At 44.3% G+C, this 20,718-nt stretch overlaps 2 long non-coding RNA genes across 2 annotated transcripts; both read right to left on the bottom strand.

Moving 5' to 3' along the window:
* Positions 1-4,836: 4,836 nt before the first annotated feature.
* Positions 4,837-7,094, bottom strand: LOC113009820 (uncharacterized). Its single transcript, XR_013902965.1, has 2 exons — positions 6,502-7,094; positions 4,837-6,369 (listed from the first exon to the last, which is right to left on the bottom strand). It is a non-coding gene; the product is annotated as an uncharacterized LOC113009820 (long non-coding RNA).
* A 6,529-nt stretch (positions 7,095-13,623) lies between these two features.
* LOC145421516 (uncharacterized) lies at positions 13,624-18,540 on the bottom strand. The gene is made up of 2 exons (XR_013902896.1): positions 15,283-18,540; positions 13,624-15,150 (listed from the first exon to the last, which is right to left on the bottom strand). It is a non-coding gene; the product is annotated as an uncharacterized LOC145421516 (long non-coding RNA).
* Positions 18,541-20,718: the final 2,178 nt, after the last annotated feature.

Below are 20,718 nucleotides of genomic sequence, written 5' to 3'. Positions count from 1 at the left end.
GAGTGTTTACGTGTTTTGGAGTTGGTACGTGCTTCAGAGTTCGTATGTGTTTTGAAGTTTGTACGTGCTTTGTCTCTAGGGGCCACCGTAAATATAATTTTATTTTTTCACTCCACATAAATTGAAATAAATAAATCATATAATACAAAACCCAACTATTCACAGTTCAACTTTTAACTATTTAAATTTTCAGCTTTTTCCTTTTAAACATATTTAAAGTGTAACACCACAAAACACTGCAAACCACAACACAATTAAATATAAATTAAAATATGAAAACAAAAAGAAGATGCATATTCTCTGTCATATAGGCCTGCATGAATAAACTTTCTGAATCCTTTATCATCCGCAACTGAAAATAGTTGTGGGTCATTACTGTACCTTTCTAATGTGATGTTGTTGTCCCTGGCTCTCTTTCTCAGTCTCTCCCTCCTGCTCTGTTCCTGTGCTACTGCGTAGTGATGTTCGATTCGTGAACAAATACTCGAGAATCACTTTACTGACTCGTGAATCATGATTCACAAGCGCAACTGACTCACTGACTCATCCCTGTTTCTGTTAGCAAACTAATCCCATTATTAGAAATATATCTAGCTTATAATTAAAATTGTGGGTAAAAAAACAACAGCCAGTTTCTTAACAAAAACATTCCTGCTCTGAACTGGAAGAAAAAACCCTGAGTAGAAGCTCACATCACACATCAAGACAACAGCTCCTCGGTTCACTGTAGCATCGCTCAGCTAGCATGCTAACAGCACATTTGAGTTACTCACACCCTCATAGTAGAAGCGAATCACTCAGGACTCACTAACCTCCTCCCTCCTGGCCCACAGCTCAAACGAGTTGAATGAATCACTGGCTGTGTCCGAATTCAGGGGAAGGATGCTCATAAGGACACTACCTACCTACGTCACAAGGTAGTGTCCTTAGACGGATGGGTAGTCAGGAAGTGAGTGGCTGTGGACAGCCCCCTTTTTTTTCTCTATAGAAACTTTATTGAACAAACAATGAGTATCCAACATAACAGACGGGCTGTCGACAGCCTCCTAGCCTTCAACTCTGCCCTTACTTATGTGTTTTTCCGTCGCTAACGCCACAGCGCGAAAAATTTAAAATGGACCCACAAATGTTGCTCCGTTGTGTGGACAATTTTATTTCTTGAGGAGCTAGAAAAACCTTATCGTTGTCACCCGCACGTTTTGTACCTTAGGCTCATCAGAGACAATCATATCTAGGTAAAATAATTTCCTTTAATCTACACGTATTTAGGAATTACTCAGCTAATTACACGTATGAATTATTGCCAGCGTTGTGCCAAAAAGTGTTCGCCTGCCAAAACTGATTTCCAATGTTTCCGTGTGTAATATCTTTATGTATGTTGGTAAATAGACTTCGGTGAACATGGTTTACAAAGGGGTTTTATATATACAATAATTACCTGTTGTTCAAGTATCTTCATAACTCTGGTTGTAATGTAGGTACACTTGATATATTTGTTGCGCTGTCTGCTGTCCTCTTGGCCAGATTACTCTTTTTTTTTTTCATCATTGTTTTTATTGCAGATTTTCCTTTAACAAGACAGTGTCTCGACATTAGACACAGAACAACAAAACAGTACAAACACAAAACGTACACAACAGCTCTTAAATAAGGCATAATACAAGATACAAAATACAAAATATAACATACAAGAGGTGGTGAGTCAGTCTTACAGCGCCCGGGTGGTGATCACGTGCGTAGTAGTCCTTTGAATAAGATAGCGGAAAGGTCCGGTCCAATATAGTCCAAAAAGGGGTGCCACATCCCATAGAACTGACCCACACTGTGGTGTATAACGTGTGTGAGATATTCCAGAGGAATCAGTTCAAAAATTATTTTGCACCAGCCACAGACAGTGGGAGTCCTATCGTTGATCCATTGTAAGAGGATATTTTTCCTGGCTGCAAATGTTAGAGTGTTATACAATCTTTTGTTGGCCGCCGCTTTTAGGCGGTCACTTGGAAGACCTAGAATCAGAGATAAAGGGTCCATCTCTATATCAACGTGGAAGATTTTCCCCAGTTCACCTGTAATGTCAGCCCAGTATTCTTGAAGCTTGTAACAGGACCAAAAACAGTGAGTTAAAGCCCTTACATCAGTTTTGCACTTAAGACACACAGGGGAAAGAGAGCGGTTGAAGAGGTGTCTGCGGTGAGGGGATACGTGTAATCTGTGTAAAATCTTAAGTTGGATTGCTCTTGTCCGAGTACAAATTGAAATCCTTTTTGCGAGAGACCAAACGGTATCCCACTTATCTTCATCTATGGTTACCGACAGTTCCCTCTCCCACACACCTCTAATCCCCTGCGCATCAGTGGTAGTCAAAGCATTAAGCACATGATAAAATGAACTCAGCGACACCTTCAGCTGTTGCCTAAACAAAACCTTCTCAACATCAGATACTTCAGGGTGCTCAGCAAGGGTTGTACTGTGAGTGATATAGTGTCGTATTTGCAGAAAACGAAAGAAATCCTGTCTAGGCAAGCCGTAACTGTTGGTAAGTCGTTCAAACGACATGAGTTCACCACCCGAGAAAAGGTCACCAAGAGACTTAATATTCTTATCAGACCATCATTGAAAGCCGGGGTCCAAGGAACCCGGAGGGAAAGCAGGGTTATTCATTATAGGGGTAAAGGTTGATGTTATTCTCGATCTTCCCTCAAGACGGCGGACAATTCGCCACGCTTTTAGGGTGTTGATTGTTACAGGATTTGTACAAAGGGCCTTAATTCCGTTAAAATCATTACAAAATAATAGATCGCTCAGTTTGCATTGTGACAGAGCTGTCTCAATATCCGACCAGATTGAGGTTTTACCCCTAACCCAGTCGCTCACAAATCTTAAATGGGCAGAAAGCTGATACAATCTAATATTAGGTAGATCCAAGCCGCCCCTAGAGCTTGGCAGATGCAACACTGCCATCTTGAGTCTGGGTCTGCGCTTGTTCCAGATGAAAGAGGTAAGCCAACCATTTATGTCCTTCAGTACTCTCTTAGAGAACAAGACGGGGATCATTTGGATAGGATACAATAGCCTGGGCAGCACATTCATTTTGATCAGGGCAATGCGTCCTAGCCAGGAGACAGGAAGTGACGCCCACCGCTCTAGGTCCTGTTTGAGTTTGCCAAATAAGGGTGTGAAGTTGGCTTTGTACAATTGGTCGAGAGACGGGGTAATAAAGATCCCCAAATACACAAATCCATTAGGAGACCATTTAAAAGGAAAAGAAGGAACAGTAGCCGGCATTGTGAAAAGAGTACCGAGAGGCATGGCCTCTGACTTAGCCAAATTGATTCTATAGCCAGAGAAACGGCTAAACCTGTCAGTCACCTCAATGAGACTGGGTACGGATGTTACAGGGTTAGTCAAAAGAATCAAGATGTCGTCCGCGTATAAGGTTATTTTATGACACAGCTGTCCAATCTCTAAACTACGTATTGTGGGCGTCGCCCTTATGGCCTCAGCAAGAGGCTCTATGGCCAGAGCGAATAGAAGGGGCGATAAGGGGCAGCCCTGCATAACTCCCCTATGAGTGTTGAAGTAATCAGACCTAAGTCCATTAGTCAGGACTGCTGCCTGTGGATTATTGTAGATAACTTTGACCCATTTTATAAAATTCTCCCCTAAGCCGAATTTGCCCAGAGTATACAACAAATAAGACCACTCAATTCTGTCAAATGCTTTCTCCGCATCGAGAGAAAGCACCAGGCCGTCAATAGATTTTTGCTTGAAAGCCACAAAAGCGTTCAGTAAGCGTCTAACATTGGTGGCTGAGTTTCGACCCTTTATAAAGCCTGTCTGGTCCTTCCTTATCAGCACAGGTAAAACATTTTCTAAGCGGGAGGCCAGGATTTTAGAAAGCAGTTTCCTATCCACATTCAAGAGGGCTATAGGTCTATAGGATCCGCACAAATCAGGACACTTCCCTTTCTTTAGAATTAGGGAAATGTTGGCTTCCTTCAGTGTCTGCGGGAATTTACCCGTAATGAAGGAGTGGTTGAACATATCAAGAAGCGGTTCCACAATAATATCCCGAAACTGTTTATAAAATTCACAACAGAAGCCATCAGGCCCTAGTGACTTTTCACTTCGTAGTGATTTAATAGCCTTAAACACTTCGGTCTTAGTTATAGGGCTGTTAAGGGCAGTCTTCTGTTCCTCTGACAAATTTGGTAAGTCGAATTGGGTAAAGAAATTATGCATCAGCTGCTCCCCCTCCGGGACTTGTTAAGAAGAGTACAAGGCTTCGTAGAACTTCTTAACACAGTCATTTATCAGTTTGTTTTCATATATCTTGTGGCCACCTTCATCAGATATCGCTGCAATGGTATTAGATTCTGCGCGCTTCTTAACATAGTACGCCAGACATTTACCGGCCTTATCTCCATGCTCGTAGAACCTCTGCCTGGTGTATTTAAGTTTCTTCTCTGCATCTCTGGTAAGAAGGCAATTCAGCGCTGACCTGAGTGCGGTTATTTCTTGCCATAATGGTGGTGATGGGGAGGCAATATATGTTTTCTCCTTATCCATCAATTCGCTCTCTAAAGATTTTTGTTCCTCCATCCGTTGTCGCTTCTTTGTCGCAGAATATGAAATAATTAGGCCCCTCGCATAAGCTTTGCATGTTTCCCACAAAACAGAGGCAGTACTATCTGAGGGGGTGTTGATATCCAAAAACGCTTTAAATTCTGCAGAGAAGTGAGAGGTAAATTCCTCATCCTTAAGAATAATGGTATTGTCACGGTTTGCGGGGCAAGCCGTGTGGATTTGTAGTAAGGACCCAAAAGGCGGCAGCTCTGGTGCAGGTGAGTGTTTATTTACAGCAGTGGGTACAAACAGCAACGGGGTGTGAACATGAAACCGAAACCTAAACTGGGTAAACTAACAACACAAACCAGGAATGACGGTGCAGGGAGGTCCGGGGAAATACATACAGGGAGACCGAGGGGAAACAACACAGATGAACCAGCAACTACTATGACAGAAGACACAACTTACAGTTTTTTTCAATCGCTAACAAGCGCCTACCCATACTTCAGATACTTTTTCTAAACTCTTAACACAGACTCACACCTACAAAACACAATTGGCCAAATGGATAATTTTCTTCTCAAAAATACATTTTGTTAAATATATACTAACTCTTCATTTCAAAATAGAACACATCTTTCTCTGCACACACTAACTGTACAAAAACACTATAAATCTGACTCAAAATGAAATTAGTCTGTCAAAGAATAACACTTGTTTTCACTTCACAAGGTACATGCAGTCAATCAAAGTACACCAGGTTTCAAAATACTGGCTATTATTGACATTACAAAAACTGCATAGACTTTTATGTTTCAGTTTTACAGGTATTTGCATGCGAAACATGCAATCCACCATTTTGACACCAGAAATGTCTTGGTTGGTAACTGTATGTCCACATGTACAGTAATGTTCACATTCAAAAGCATTCCAGTAAAAAGCAAACAAGTTTTTGTTTCTTTACTGTTTACTACAGGAGGTACAGTAGAAACACAGTATGATAGGACAGAGAAAGTTTTACAGTATTGCTTACAGTGAACAAAATATCCATGAAACACACAAGAGCATTCTGAACAAAAAAACAACAGCAAAAAGCCAAGATAAAAAGGGGGGGAGGGGGGCTAAAAAAAGGCAAAAACTTTGCATCTAATCTCTGCGATCTTCAGGGTTAGGCCACATGTTTTCATCAACATCACATCTGATGTTATCCAAGTCGATGCACCTGGGATAGAATCGCCTGGTATGTCGGATCCACCCTTGGCAATCGTCAACTGTGATGTCCCTGGAGCCAGCATCCATGGCTTCGAGGAGGGACATCTGGTCATGTGGCTGATGGTCATAAACCTTCCACCTCCATGCAGAAAAGAACTCCTCTATGGGGTTGAGGAAAGGTGAATAGGGTGGAAGGAAGAGACTTACCAGTCTTGGGTGGACTTCAAACCATGTTGTTATTGCTTGCGAGTGATGGAAAGCCACATTGTCCCAGGTAATTACAAAGGTCCTCATGTTTTCACCCTCCTGACCCTGCTCTGGAACCAGGCGCTGGTGGAGATCATTGAGAAAGGCAAGCAAGCGCTCTGTATTATAGGGTCCAACCTGACATCTGTGAAGGAGTAATCCTGCATTTGCAATTGCTGCACACATGGTAATGTTTGCCCCTCTCTGTCCTGGCACATCAACTGTGGCCCTTTTTCCAATTACATTTCGTCCACGTCGACGCCTTTTGGCCAGATTGAATCCTGCCTCATCGATGTATATGAATTTATGAGGGGCCTGGTTGGCCTCCAATTCCATAACTCTCTGAAACAAAGTTTATGTAAGTCATGTTATTACTGTATACCATACTGTACTGTAACCTAGTATTGTGTAGGTTACCTACTTGCAAAGTGCAAAGCTTATAGAACTGGATATTGGATTGAATATACACTATACCTGGACATATTGTCGTCGTAGCTCCTTGACCCTCTCACTGTTCCTCTCAAAGGGAACAGTGTAGAGCTGCTTCATCCGCACTCTGTGTTTGGACAATGTCCGCGTAATGGTTGTGAGGCTGATTCTATCGATATTGTCAAATATCTTATGGTCCGCCACAATTCTAGTTTGAATTTCACGCAGTTTTATTGCATTATTTGCAGTAACCATTTCTACAATGGCAAGCTCCTGATCATTACTGAGGAGCTTTCCTCTTCCCCCAGAGGGTGGAAGACGTTGCATTCTTTAGAAAGACAAAAAATTCAACATATGCATTACTGTATGACCATATTGACATGTCAAGTGAGAATAGAAACAATCCATGTAAAATGCAATACTTACCTGTTGGTTTGTTGAAAGATGCGTATAATGGAGGCAACTGTTGACCGCCTCAAATTGGGCTGCACTCTTTCACCAGCCTCTCTTAGTGAAAGACCATGGTTGATTACATGGTCAATGATAGTGGCACGAATTTCATCACTGACTACTGTTCTTGCAGCCCTTGGAATGCCACCACCACGCATTCTCACACCTCTACCTTGCCCTCTCCTTGGGCCTGCTCTTCTCCCTGGGCCCCTTGCTCTTACTCTTCCTCGACCAGACATTACAGTGTTTGTCTTTTTTTTGTTTCCAAAATCATCACTCCTCAAGGTCTTGCCTTATAAACCCCACTGAGTCTAAGCCAGAATGGAAGAAGCTGTGGTTGGCCCAATTTACCCAACATAAATCAGCTGTGTGTCAATTATTCAATTGTTTGTTTATTATCAACTGAGATATATTTTTGATATTGATATTGGTTTTGTACTGATATCATTGCAGGGGCAGAGGTTTTTATACTGTATCTACGGTTTAGAATATTGTTTTTGCTATTGTGGGATGTTGTGTGTTAACATTCGTAGATACTACAAGAACAGTCCATAGTTTTGTTGGGAGGTATAACTTGTCTGTTAAGAAAATGTAAGCATTGTGGAAATGTGTTCACTGACTGCATATTGGGTGAACACGACATGAAATGTGTGAATGGTATGGCCACAACAGACCGATCCTGTGCTAATTGTGTTTAGAGTTTTGCAAATGTGACAACTGTTTGGACAAACGCTTGTTAGCGACTGTAAAAAACTGTAAATACACTCAGAGAACACAGGGGGATTACATACAGGTGGGAACACAGCTGGGAGTAATTAACATGACGAGACTAGGGAGGCAAACTGAAAACACTCACATAAGACACAGACCTTCACAATAAAACAGGAACTTACACATGAAAGGACACAAACTAAGAAACGCGGACTAGATACAGGAACACACGGGCAGAACAGAGTAAACACTAACCAGAGGAAGAACAGAACCAAAATCGCGAAGAGAAAACACAAAACGCTGGGTCAAAAGGACCCAGGATCATGACAGTACCCCCCCCTCAAAGGCTGGCTCCAGACAGCCCAACAAGAAACAAAACAGCCAGAAAAAACAGAAAACAACCCGACCAGGGCGGGCGGCGGGGGCCCAGGAAGGAGGGCTCAAAGCAAAACAAAACCGGAGCACCAGAAGGCCAAAAGACAAAAACAAAAAACGAGCCCAAAACCAAAAGAAACGAAGCACACCAGAACACAGGAAAAAACAGAGTCCAAAACAGAAGAGTTCAGGGGGCCGACAGCACAGGAGTCCAAAACAGTTCAGGGGGCCGGCCAGGGGGCCGACAGCACAGGAGTCCAAACAGTTCAGGGAGCCGACCGTGCGGACGGCAACGGCGGCGACGTGGACACAGTTCGGGGGGGCGGCCGTGCGGAAGGCAACGACGGCCACTCAGGCGATGGCGGTCCGGGGGACGGCCGTGCAGAAGGCAACGGCGGCCACTCAGGCGATGGTGATCCGGACCAGGCGAGGCTGCAGAGGCTGGACCAGGCGAGGATGAAGACTCAGATGAGGCTGGACCAGGCGAGGATGAAGACTCGGATGAGGCTGGACCAGGCGAGGCTGAAGGCTCTGAGGCCGGACCAGACGAGGCTGAAGGCTCTGAGGCCGGACCAGACGAGGCTGAAGGCTCTGAGGCTGGACCAGACGAGGCTGATGATGATGCTGCAGCTGGCGAGGATGATGATGCTGCTGCAGCCGGTGAGGATGATGATGATGCTGCAGCCGGCGAGGATGATGATGAAGCTGCAGCAGGTGGCTGGACGGGCTCCTCGGGCCCTCCAGCTGAGACAGGTGGCTGAACAGGCTCCTCGGGCCCCCCAGCGGAGACTGGAGACAATGGCCGGAGCGGTCCCTCGGACCCTCCAGCGGAAACAGGAAACAAAGGCCGGAGCGGTCCCTCGGACCCTCCAGCGGAAACAGGAAACAAAGGCCGGAGCGGTCCCTCGGACCCTCCAGCGGAGACACGGGACGAAGGCTGGACGGGCCCCTTGGACCCTCCAGCAGAAGCCAACACAAAGCCAGCAGGCATGGAGTCCTCTGGCAGACATGAAGGCAATGGGTGCTGTGCTGAGCACTGGCCCTGCTCAGACAGCACTGACACGGAGTTGTTCTCTGAGGGCTGCTTAATCTTCAGGGGTCCAGAATCAGCTGGGGACTGAGACCTAGCCTCTGGGGAAGCCCTGGAGTGCAGAACGGTGCCTGAAGCAGCTAAAGCGCGAGAAACTCCCTGACTGGACCTTAAATCTTCTCCCTGCATGGAGTGAATGAGTGGAACCGGTACTGCTGGAGCCAGAGCTCCAGTGCCGCCTGTGGCACTGGAGCTACTGGGGCCTGCGCCACAGGCGGCACTGAAGCTACTGGGGCCTGCGCCACAGGCGGCACTGGAGCTACTGGGGCCTGCGCTACGGAGACTGAGCTGAAGGAGGCACAGGAGACTGAGCTGAAGGAGGCACAGGAGACTGAGCTAAAGGAGGCACAGGAGACTGAGCTGAGAGGAGCACTGGCTGTGGGGGAGCTAACTGAGCTGAGAATGGCTGCGGGGGAGCTAACTGAGCTGAGAATGGCTGCGGGGGAGCTAACCGAGCTGAGAGTGGCTGCGGGGGAGCTAACCGAGCTGAGAGTGGCTGCGGGGGAGCTAACCGAGCTGCCGGTAGCTGCACAGGAGATAAGCAGCTCGCGTTGACATCCGCCACACAAAACGCAGCCCCTGAATGAACAGTCATGCAGTCTGAAAATGAAAAAGAGTCCTCACTCACCACAGCCGGCGATTTAGAAGCCCGAACGTCCGGCTGTGGGGTGGCGCGCTTGCGGCGCGATCGGCGTTTCCTCCCCGCAGACAGCTCCGACGGGCCGGGCAAGATCACATCCGGCGAGTCGGGCAGCGAGGCAGGAGTGGCTGAGAGAAGGTGAGGTGTGTGCCGGAGAAAAGCCTGTATGGTCGGAGGAAGTGCCATGGCAGGCCGGAAAAGAGACGTTGTAGCCGACCTTCCACGGCGCGGCGAAGCTCGTACGGAGGATTCTCCAGCCACAGCCCGAGGAGGATCTCCACATTGTAGCCGATGTCATCCTGGAGCTCCTCGGACGGATTGACTGCCGCTGGGTCCATGGTGGCTGGTTCGTTCTGTCACGGTTTGCGGGGCAAGCCGTGTGGATTTGTAGTAAGGACCCAAAAGGCGGCAGCTCTGGTGCAGGTGAGTGTTTATTTACAGCAGTGGGTACAAACAGCAACGGGGTGTGAACATGAAACCGAAACCTAAACTGGGTAAACCAACAACACAAACCAGGAATGACGGTGCAGGGAGGTCCGGGGAAATACATACAGGGAGACCGAGGGGAAACAACACAGACGAACCAGCAACTACTATGACAGAAGACACAACTTAAATACACTCAGAGAACACAGGGGGATTACATACAGGTGGGAACACAGCTGGGAGTAATTAACATGACGAGACTAGGGAGGCAAACTGAAAACACTCACATAAGACACAGACCTTCACAATAAAACAGGAACTTACACATGAAAGGACACAAACTAAGAAACGCGGACTAGATACAGGAACACACGGGCAGAACAGAGTAAACACTAACCAGAGGAAGAACAGAACCAAAATCGCGAAGAGAAAACACAAAACGCTGGGTCAAAAGGACCCAGGATCATGACAGGTATTAAGCCTCCAGTGACGGGACCTATGAAGCGCAGCTTTAAGATCGAGATCCATGATTACTCTAGCGTGATCTGAGATGATTATACTTGTTATGTCGCACGATACTACTGAACCCAAGTCAGTTTTCGGGAGAAAAAAGTAATCAATTCTAGTTTGGGACCTATGCGGAGCCGAAAAAAATATGTATTGCTTATCGGAGGGGTGAGTATATCTCCAAGCATCAGCAAGTCCAAACTCGTCGCATAGAGCGTGAAGCGCTTTGGCCTGAGGAGAGGGAGTTGCAATGCTATGTGGAAATCTGTCCATAAACGGATTTAACATTAAGTTGAAATCACCACCAATAATAACGGTAGAGTTAGGAAGAAATGGGGCTAATTCCAGAAACATTTTGGTAAGAAAGGTAGTCGGGTGGGCAGGTGGAAAATAAACATTCAGTAATAAAATATTTTGGCCTTGCAAAATCCCTTTGACTATCACGTAGCGGCCCTTCAGATCCTTAACGCAATCAGTTACTACAAAAGGTACATTTTTCCTAATCAACACTGCCATTCCTCTACTTCTTGTAGTGAAGGATGAAAAAAACACTTGTCCATATAATCCTTGTTGCAACTTCAAGTGCTCATTATTATCAAGATGTGTCTCTTGTAACATAGTAACATCTACACCGTCCTTTCTTAGACAAGTAAATATCTTCCTCCTCTTAATAGGGCTGTGAACCCCTCGTACATTCCAGGTGCATATTCGCAGCCTACTCATTATTAGACTTATTCATGTATCATACAAAGCATATTGAGCCAAAGGGTTCACCACACCCTGGTTGAAAAAAATAAATAAATAAATAAATAAAAAAATAAAAATAAAAAAAAGGCAAGAAAGAGCTGTGTGACGGAACATTCAAAGAACAGTGATTTGGCAACAGCCCTACTAAACATGTAGGGAAAAACCAATCTCCTCCTGCCCGTCGGGAAAGCCGAAGGGCATTGCACGCGCGTAACTCACGCCTACCCATAGACGAAAACACAGTCCGTCCGGTGCCCGATGGGGTGGAAGATTTCACCTGGTCGCTTTTAAGCAGCGAGGACGAAAAAAGAGAGTCATATACGCCTAAATTCGGCAAGTACTCACACTGGTTCATAAGGCATAGTGTGAAGAAAAGGAGTACTCCGGTGGTTACGGGGATTCAGGGCAGCGAGTCCGCGTAGGACGCAGCTGCCTCCGGTGTGTTAAATCTCTTCTCCTTGCCGTTGGCAAACAGCCTCAGTGTGGCGGGGTAGAGAAGCGCATAATCCACATTCTTCTTCCTCAGGCAGCTTTTAACCTCGTCGAAAGCCTTGCGTTTCTTGGCTACCGCCGCTGAATAATCATTAAAGAAGGAGACTTTGATCCGACCTCTTGGTTGGTTCGGCTGCGTAGCCAGGCGCCGAGCTGCGGCCATCACACGTTGTTTATCAGCAAAGTTGTGAAGCTTCATAATGATGGGTCTGGCGCGCTGGCTGGGGCCCGGCCTCGGTGCTAGAGAGCGGTGAGCGCGGTCTAGTTTGATCTTCCCATTTTTAGTTGTGAGCTCGAGATAGGAGGGGAGCCATGACTCCATGAAGGCGACAACATCATTTCCCTCCGTGCCCTCGGGAAGCCCGACCAGGCGAAGGTTACATCTGCGGCTGCGGTTCTCTAAATCATCCATGTGGTCTGCCATGTCAGTTACTTGTTTTTTGAGTCGAGCCACTTTCGCCTGCAATACACCTGCCGTGTCTTCCACGCCTGAAATCCGTATCTCGGCGTCTCCCACCCGTGTCGCCAGAGCCTGGATCCGAGACGTCTGTTCACGGATTGCGGCCAGCACAGTATCAACTTTAACATCCAACAAAGTTGTAATGCTGTCAGTTATCTTACTCAGAGCCGCAAGGATATTCGGGTCGATATCACTCCCAGTTTCCTCAGCGTCAGCGGAGATTTCTGTGTCGCTGGCGTTAGCTTCTTCAGGCTCAGCCGCCATAGGACCCACAATGTCGCTAGCTTGCACAACCGGAGCGGTCTTTTTCTTAGACCTGACGTTAGGCATTTTAGAAAAATAGTCGTCCAGACTCATTATAGAGTTACTCCCACGCACATTTGTAACATTTCACCAGGTGAACACGTATTTTAGACGGATAATTGGGGGACCTCACCGGAGCACAGCGAGACGGGTGTTCACGCTACGACGCCATCTTGCCGTCCTCGGCCAGATTACTCTTAAAAAATAAATTTCTAATGTCAACAAGATTGTTTTTGAACTGGATAAATAAAAGATATATAAAAGTCACTGCCAAAAACTGATTGCAGCTTCTACCTTGTTACAGGAATGTTGCTGGTGGCTCAGAGTGACTTGATATCATTAATGAGGGAAACATTTGACACGTTTCACGTATAGAACAACAACTTATTTATAGCAGGTTACATACAAGCAATCAGTTTAGGGCAAAAACCGGAAAGTTTTTGGCAGACGATCATTTTTTGGCACGACATCGGTCATTCTTACACGTGTACTGTATCATATAAAATATATAAACTAAATATCTTTGAAACGTATAGAATCTAATCTTTTGTTTGTTTGTTTTTTTACATAGCACTTAATCAAACTGTTGTCTGCTACAGAGTTACAAGTATTATACTAATACAGTTTTTTCTGATTGCTTAAGCACATTTTTTGTAACTATTGGCTATTTTTGCAAAACTCTACACACAAATAAGAAAACCTGCCACCCAATTATCAAAACATTGTAGTTCTCTTGCAAAAGCGAACACAGCTAGATTAACTCTTCACACCTTCGTAAAAATGGTGTTTTCGTATCAAACTTTACACACAAGCACACAATGCGCCAACTGCACACTGATGGTATGAATACCAAACACATCTGGTTTTTGCTTTCTCTGTGTATAGATGTCAATTTGAGGTCACACTTTTGTCATAGTGTCATGTAAACATACAAGGATCCAAACTTCAAGTATTGGTGTTTATTCACACTCATCAAAACCAAGACAAAGTCAGAACACAAAATAGGAATTTCACAAAAAAAAAGGAGAAAAAAAAGACAATCAGCCTACATCATGTCGTCTTTCTGGGTCCAGCCACAAAATTTCGTCCACATCGCATGCGATATCCTCCAGTCCAAGGCACCAGGGAAAATATCTCCTTGAATGCCATATCCAGGCCTGACATGATGCCTGGTCAATATCTCCACATGCCTCCTCCATTGCCTGTAAAAGGGCTACCTGTTGATGAGGATGACGGTCGTACACTTTCCAGCGCCAGGCAGAGAAGAACTCCTCGATGGGATTTACAGTTTTTTCTGATTGCTTAAGCACATTTTTTGTAACTATTGGCTAATTTTTGCAAAACTCTTCACACAAATAAGAAAACCTGTCACCCAATAATCAAAACATTGTAGTTCTCTTGCAAAAGCAAACACAGCTAGATTAACTCTTCACACCTTCGTAAAAATGGTGTTTCCGTATCAAACAGTACACACAAGCCATCATCTACTAAGCACACAATGCGCCAACTGCACACTGATGGTATGAATACAAAACACATCTGGCTTTTGCTTTCTCTGTGCACAAGGTAGGCTATGTTAGTTTGAGCTCATACTTCTGTCATAGATCCATAAGCATAGAGGGATCCAAACTTCAATCCACTATTTTGACACCAGAAATGTCTTGGTTGGTAACTGTATGTCCACATGTACAGTAATGTTCACATTCAAAAGCATTCCAGTAAAAAGCAAACAAGTTTTTGTTTCTTTACTGTTTACTACAGGAGGTACAGTAGAAACATGGTATGATAGGACAGAGAAAGTTTTACAGTATTGCTTACAGTGAACAAAATATCCATGAAACACACAAGAGCATTCTGAACAAAAAAACAACAGCAAAAAGCCAAGATAAAAAGGGGGGGAGGGGGGCTAAAAAAAGGCAAAAAATTTGCATCTAATCTCTGCGATCTTCAGGGTTAGGCCACATGTTTTCATCAACATCACATCTGATGTTATCCAAGTCAATGCACCTGGGATAAAACCGCCTGGTATGTCGGATCCACCCTTGGCAATCGTCAACTGTGATGTCCCTGGAGCCAGCATCCATGGCTTCAAGGAGGGACATCTGGTCATGTGGCTGATGGTCATAAACCTTCCACCTCCATGCAGAAAAGAACTCCTCTATGGGGTTGAGGAAAGGTGAATAGGGTGGAAGGAAGAGACTTACCAGTCTTGGGTGGACTTCAAACCATGTTGTTATTGCTTGCGAGTGATGGAAAGCCACATTGTCCCAGGTAATTACAAAGGTCCTCATGTTTTCACCCTCCTGACCCTGCTCTGGAACCAGGCGCTGCACACATGGTAATGTTTGCCCCTCTCTGTCCTGGCACATCAACTGTGGCCCTTTTTCCAATTACATTTCGTCCACGTCGACGCCTTTTGGCCAGATTGAATCCTGCCTCATCGATGTATATGAATTCATGAGGGGCCTGGTTGGCCTCCAATTCCATAACTCTCTGAAACAAAGTTCATGTAAGTCATGTTATTACTGTATACCATACTGTACTGTAACCTAGTATTGTGTAGGTTACCTACTTGCAAAGTGCAAAGCTTATAGAACTGGACATTGGATTGAATATACACTATACCTGGACATATTGTCGTCGTAGCTCCTTGACCCTCTCACTGTTCCTCTCAAAGGGAACAGTGTAGAGCTGCTTCATCCGCACTCTGTGTTTGGACAATGTCCGCGTAATGGTTGTGAGGCTGATTCTATCGATATTGTCAAATATCTCATGGTCCGCCACAATTCTAGTTTGAATTTCACGCAGTTTTATTGCATTATTTGCAGTAACCATTTCTACAATGGCAAGCTCCTGATCATTACTGAGGAGCTTTCCTCTTCCCCCAGAGGGTGGAAGACGTTGCATTCTTTAGAAAGACAAAAAATTCAACATATGCATTACTGTATGACCATATTGACATGTCAAGTGAGAATAGAAACAATCCATGTAAAATGCAATACTTACCTGTTGGTTTGTTGAAAGATGCGTATAATGGAGGCAACCGTTGACCGCCTCAAATTGGGCTGCATTCTTTCACCAGCCTCTCTTAGTGAAAGACCATGGTTGATTACATGGTCAATGATAGTGGCACGAATTTCATCACTGACTACTGTTCTTGCAGCCCTTGGAATGCCACCGCCACGCATTCTTACACCTCTACCTTGCCCTCTCCTTGGGCCTGCTCTTCTCCCTGGGCCCCTTGCTCTTACTCTTCCTCGACCAGACATTACAGTGTTTGTCTTTTTTTTGTTTCCAAAAACATCACTCCTCAAGGTCTTGCCTTATAAACCCCACTGAGTCTAAGCCAGAATGGAAGAAGCTGTGGTTGGCCCAATTTACCAAACATAAATCAGCTGTGTGTCAATTATTCAATTGTTTGTTTATTATCAGCTGAGCTATATTTTTGATATTGATATTGTTTTTGTACTGATATCATTGCAGAAGCAGAGGTTTTTATACTGTATCTAAGGTTTGGAATATTGTTTTTGCTATTGTGGGATGTTGTGTGTTAACATTCGTAGATACTACAAAAACAGTCCATAATTTTGTTGGGAGGTATAGCTTGTCTGTTAAGAAAATGTAAGCATTGTGGAAATGTGTTCACTGACTGCATATTGGGTGAACACGACATGAAATGTGTGAATGGTATGGCCACAACAGACCGATTCTGTGCTAATTGTGTTTAGAGTTTTGCAAATGTGACAACTGTTTGGACAAACGCTTGTTCGCGACTGAAAAAATCTGTAATGATAGCCATACATGTGTATACTTTTGCTAGGAGTGTGTTGGAAATTTGGTAATTGAGTGTTGTGCAGTGAATTGTGCTTACAGTTTTGCAAAGTGTGTGTTACAAAATTGCAAACTGAGTGCAAAGCAGTTTTTGTGCTTTTAGTTTTGCAAACTCAGTGAGTGGTTTTGCTATAAGTCTGAATAGTTTTAGAGATTGTGCTACAGGAATCACAGTTAGGGTTTAAGCATTCAGAAAAAACTGTAAGAATGGAGAGCATGGAGGGAGGTTGAGTGCCATGAAGGATGGGTGGTCTGTAAACCAGTTGCGGACCAAAGCAGCCCTATGGAAGCTAATATTGTCCCATATGATGACATATCGGGTCTGCCCTGGTCTCTGAACAGTGAGCATGTCATGTAAGGTGTCCAGGAATGCAATAATGTGTGCAGTGTTGTATGGGCCTATGGTTGCATAATGGTGAACAACACCATTTTGGCTTATAGCTGCAGACATGGTTATGTTACCACCATGTTGTCCTGGGACATTGATGATGGCACGGTGTCCAATAATGTTCCTGCCACATCTCCTGGTTTTACTGAGGTTAAAACCGGCCTCATCTACAAAAAGTAGCTCATGTCCCATTGCATCTGCTTCTAGTTCCATCACTCTCTGGACAAGACAAAACAAATGCAACACATCAGGCCCATGCACAGCACTACAGTATGCACTTCCAAATTCAGAACCAATGACACTAGCTTACCTGCACGTAGTCATATCGCAGTTGCTTTACACGTTCTATGTTTCTCTCGAAAGGAACTCTGTAAATTTGCTTCATTCTTATTCTGTTGCGCGCAAGTACACGACTTAGTGCAGAAATGCTTGCACTGTGTATATTTTGAAAGATGGTGTCATTATCAATTATGCGCTGCTGTATTTCGCGCAGTCTTATTGCATTATTGGCAATCACCATGTTCACTATATGGGTCTCTTGCTCTGGAGTGAACATTCTGCCTCTGCCCCCAACATCTGGACGTCTAGCAATTCTGTAAAGTAACAATTTCAGTATTTTTGCATGTATGGTACTGTTGTGTTTCTCATTAGAGTATGGCAGTGCTACAAAGTACTTACCGATTCTCATTTTGAAATGTCCTAATGATGCTTGCCACAGTGTAGCGGCTCAGTTTAGGCTGAACCCGTTGGCCAGCTTCCCTCAGGGTCATCCCATGGTTGATGACATGGTCCACTATTGTAGCTCTGATGTCATCAGTTATTCTGTTTCTTACTCTTCTTACCCTTCCTCTTTCCCCTCCTCGTCCTCTTCTTGCTCCTCCTTGTCCTCTTCCTCTAACTTCCTCTAACCCTCTTGCTTGTTCACCTCCACGTCCTCTTCCTCCAACTTCTTCACCTCCACGTTCTCTCCCTCGGCCTCCTCTGATTCTCACTCTTCTCACTCTTACTGCTCCTTCCATTGTACTCCACATAGACAGCTTACCTGTGGCCTGTTTATAGTGCTTAGGCTGATTGCAAAGTGGACTAATTATCTAAAACAGTTTTCACATGTGAACGTGTGCCAGACAGTTGGCAAAATAGTGTTAATGATAGCCATACATGTGTATAATTTTGCTTGGAGTGTGTTGGAAATTTGGTAATTGAGTGTAAGCAGTGAGTTGTGTTTAAAGATCTGCAAAAAGAGTGCTGTGCAGTGAATTGTGCCTACAGTTTTGCAAGTGTGTGTTACAAAATTGCAAACTGAGTGCAAAGCAGTGTTTGTGCTTTTAGTTTTGCAAACTCAGTGAGTGGTTTTGCTATAAGTATTAACAGTTTTAGGAATTGTGCTATAAGAATCACAGTTAGGGTTAAAGCCTTCAGAAAAAACTGTAATATAGCATCCACCATCTCCTGCTTGCATATTTCTGAAAACATCTTAGTGGTGTGGCAGCCACGAGTGAGCCAGCCCTGCAAACACTGTGGATGGACGATGCAGTGGACAGTGGGAGGAAGCATCCTAAAGCTCTCTTTGCAGACCACCCTGTGTGATTCTCCACTCGCTGACCAGAAAAGACAAACCGCAGGTCTCAGTTGCAGCACCCCCTCCATGTCTGATCTTCAGCAACACTGCCAGAGACTTCCTGTAATCTATTACAGTTGTTCAAGAAACGGTCCAGGAACAGGTCACTCGGGTTAATCCTGTGTGAACAACTGAAAATATTGTTTTTCCATCTTTACATACTGTGTATTTGAAATATTCATGTTTAATTGTTATTGTTATTTATTTATTGCTATCAAATAAATATCCATGTAATATTGTTCAAAGTTAGCATTATGTTCATACATGTTAAAAATGCCTGTAAATCAAATTGAGTTCAGTGACAATTACTGTTTGTTTGAATCAATTTATTAATAACATAAAACCTTTAAACTAATGCAACACATATAACAATGTAACAAATATATTCAAATAAATAAATGTCTCAATACATAACTCATTTGGGAACTAATCTTTCTAGAAGTGAACACAGTCTGTCCATCCTCTCCCTGCTCCCCTCTCCTCAGCCCCTCTTTGCTGCCTCATGTCCTCTCTGATGAGGTCTAGCAGCTCATCATTCCTGTCTCTTTTCCTCCTTCTCCCTGTCGTAGGTGGCTGAGCCGCTTCGTCATTGCTGTCGTTTTGGTCACCCACTGCTGTGCTTGGCCCTGGGGTGTCCTCAGGGAGAGAGGACATTAGGACAGGAGGCTTAATGGAAGGCATCTGTCCTATCACCTCATCCATGAGGGCAAACTAGGGCCAAGTAGCAGCAGTGGGCTTCCCACTGACTCCCTCTCCTGAGCCTGGATACTTGCAATCCTAAAGGCAGAGGAAATCAAAAATGATAGCAGGCAAATAAAAACACCACAGTAACTCTTAGTAATTGCACATTTATTAACTTGTGTTCTTAAGAATTATCTTCTTGATAACACACATATGTACTTTGTATTTTGAGTTATCTCATGTCTTCTGGCCTGCAAGGGGGTGACTTTCCCCTGCAGGCCCATCTTCTCCAGAATTGTCCTGACCACAGACAACAAATAAGAGAAGAAAGGAAACCGTGGCAACTATGTTAATCCCTAAATCAAAAGTTTTCACAGCAGAACACCAGAGGAACACCGTCTGGACATCACAGGTTCTGTACAGCAGCGGTCTGTGAGTCGTTTGGTACCGGGCCACGAGAGTTGAGGCTCCGCTGTGAAATTTATGGTTTTCAGGGTTATTATCTTTAACTCGGTTTCCCTGGGTCTTTCCCTTGTTGTAGCTGTGTGTCTTATTTTGAAAGAAATATTTACACGTTACCATAGCGACCAGAGAGTATTAAGCGGCAGAGAGGAGGATGTTACTCTCAATGTTGAGGCATTTTCAGGATGACGCTGCTAATAAAGTTACACAATTAGACAGTACATTCACGTTTATTATATTTACAAAATACCACAGTTTTTGTCTTGGTCGGATCATTTTATGTGGTTGTATTCATCCGCGATACCTTAAAGGCCGCTCTGTGTCTGACATAAACAGGTCTGTGGTGCAAAAAAGGTTGGGGACCGCTGCTGTACAGCGTGAAGGTTAATAGGACCGTACTCATATGAATATGATGTGTTAATTTATTTATTCTTGTACATCCAAGCCGTAGTGGCCCAATTCTTCACCCCAGTGAAGAGGTGATTGTTTTCTCCTCGTTTTAATAAATTAAGCCGTTTGGTCTTTGTTCCCCACAACATGTCACCAATTCGAAAAAATCTAAATTAGCTGTATGTAAGTGGCAATACATGAAAAATTGCGGGACCCGCGATACAAGCTGGTTTACGGTTATTTTAAATAAAAGAAACATGTCTATGCAGATGCCCAAAGCTTAACAACACAACAGCTATAACAATTTAAGTTTTGTACAACCAGATGTTCATATACTTACATTTGAAAGTGTTTTCCTCTCCTGCTTCGACCACCATCGTTATCAGAAACAAATCTCCTCTATGACCCGCAATGAATCCTGGGATATAGTAGGACATGAAGGATACATCGGACCCATCCTTAGAATTCAGGGCAAATTTATGCTGCTCACCCCTGTCCTTGGTTTCTTTCTTTATTCCTTTCACTGCCTCGATCACCTGCTTCGACACTCATCCGCAAACATCCTTTATTTCAACACATACGCACCATGCGCTCAACGGCAGCACATTTACATCAGTCAGACAGCGCACACAGTCATATAAGATACACACACACTTAAGCCAAGCCTACTCATATTAGTAACTATGCATAC

The sequence above is a fragment of the Astatotilapia calliptera genome, chromosome 17, assembly GCF_964374335.1.
Source record: "Astatotilapia calliptera chromosome 17, fAstCal68.1, whole genome shotgun sequence".
Classification (NCBI taxonomy): Eukaryota; Metazoa; Chordata; class Actinopteri; order Cichliformes; family Cichlidae; genus Astatotilapia; species Astatotilapia calliptera.
This window is presented reverse-complemented; position numbering and strand designations above follow the sequence as displayed.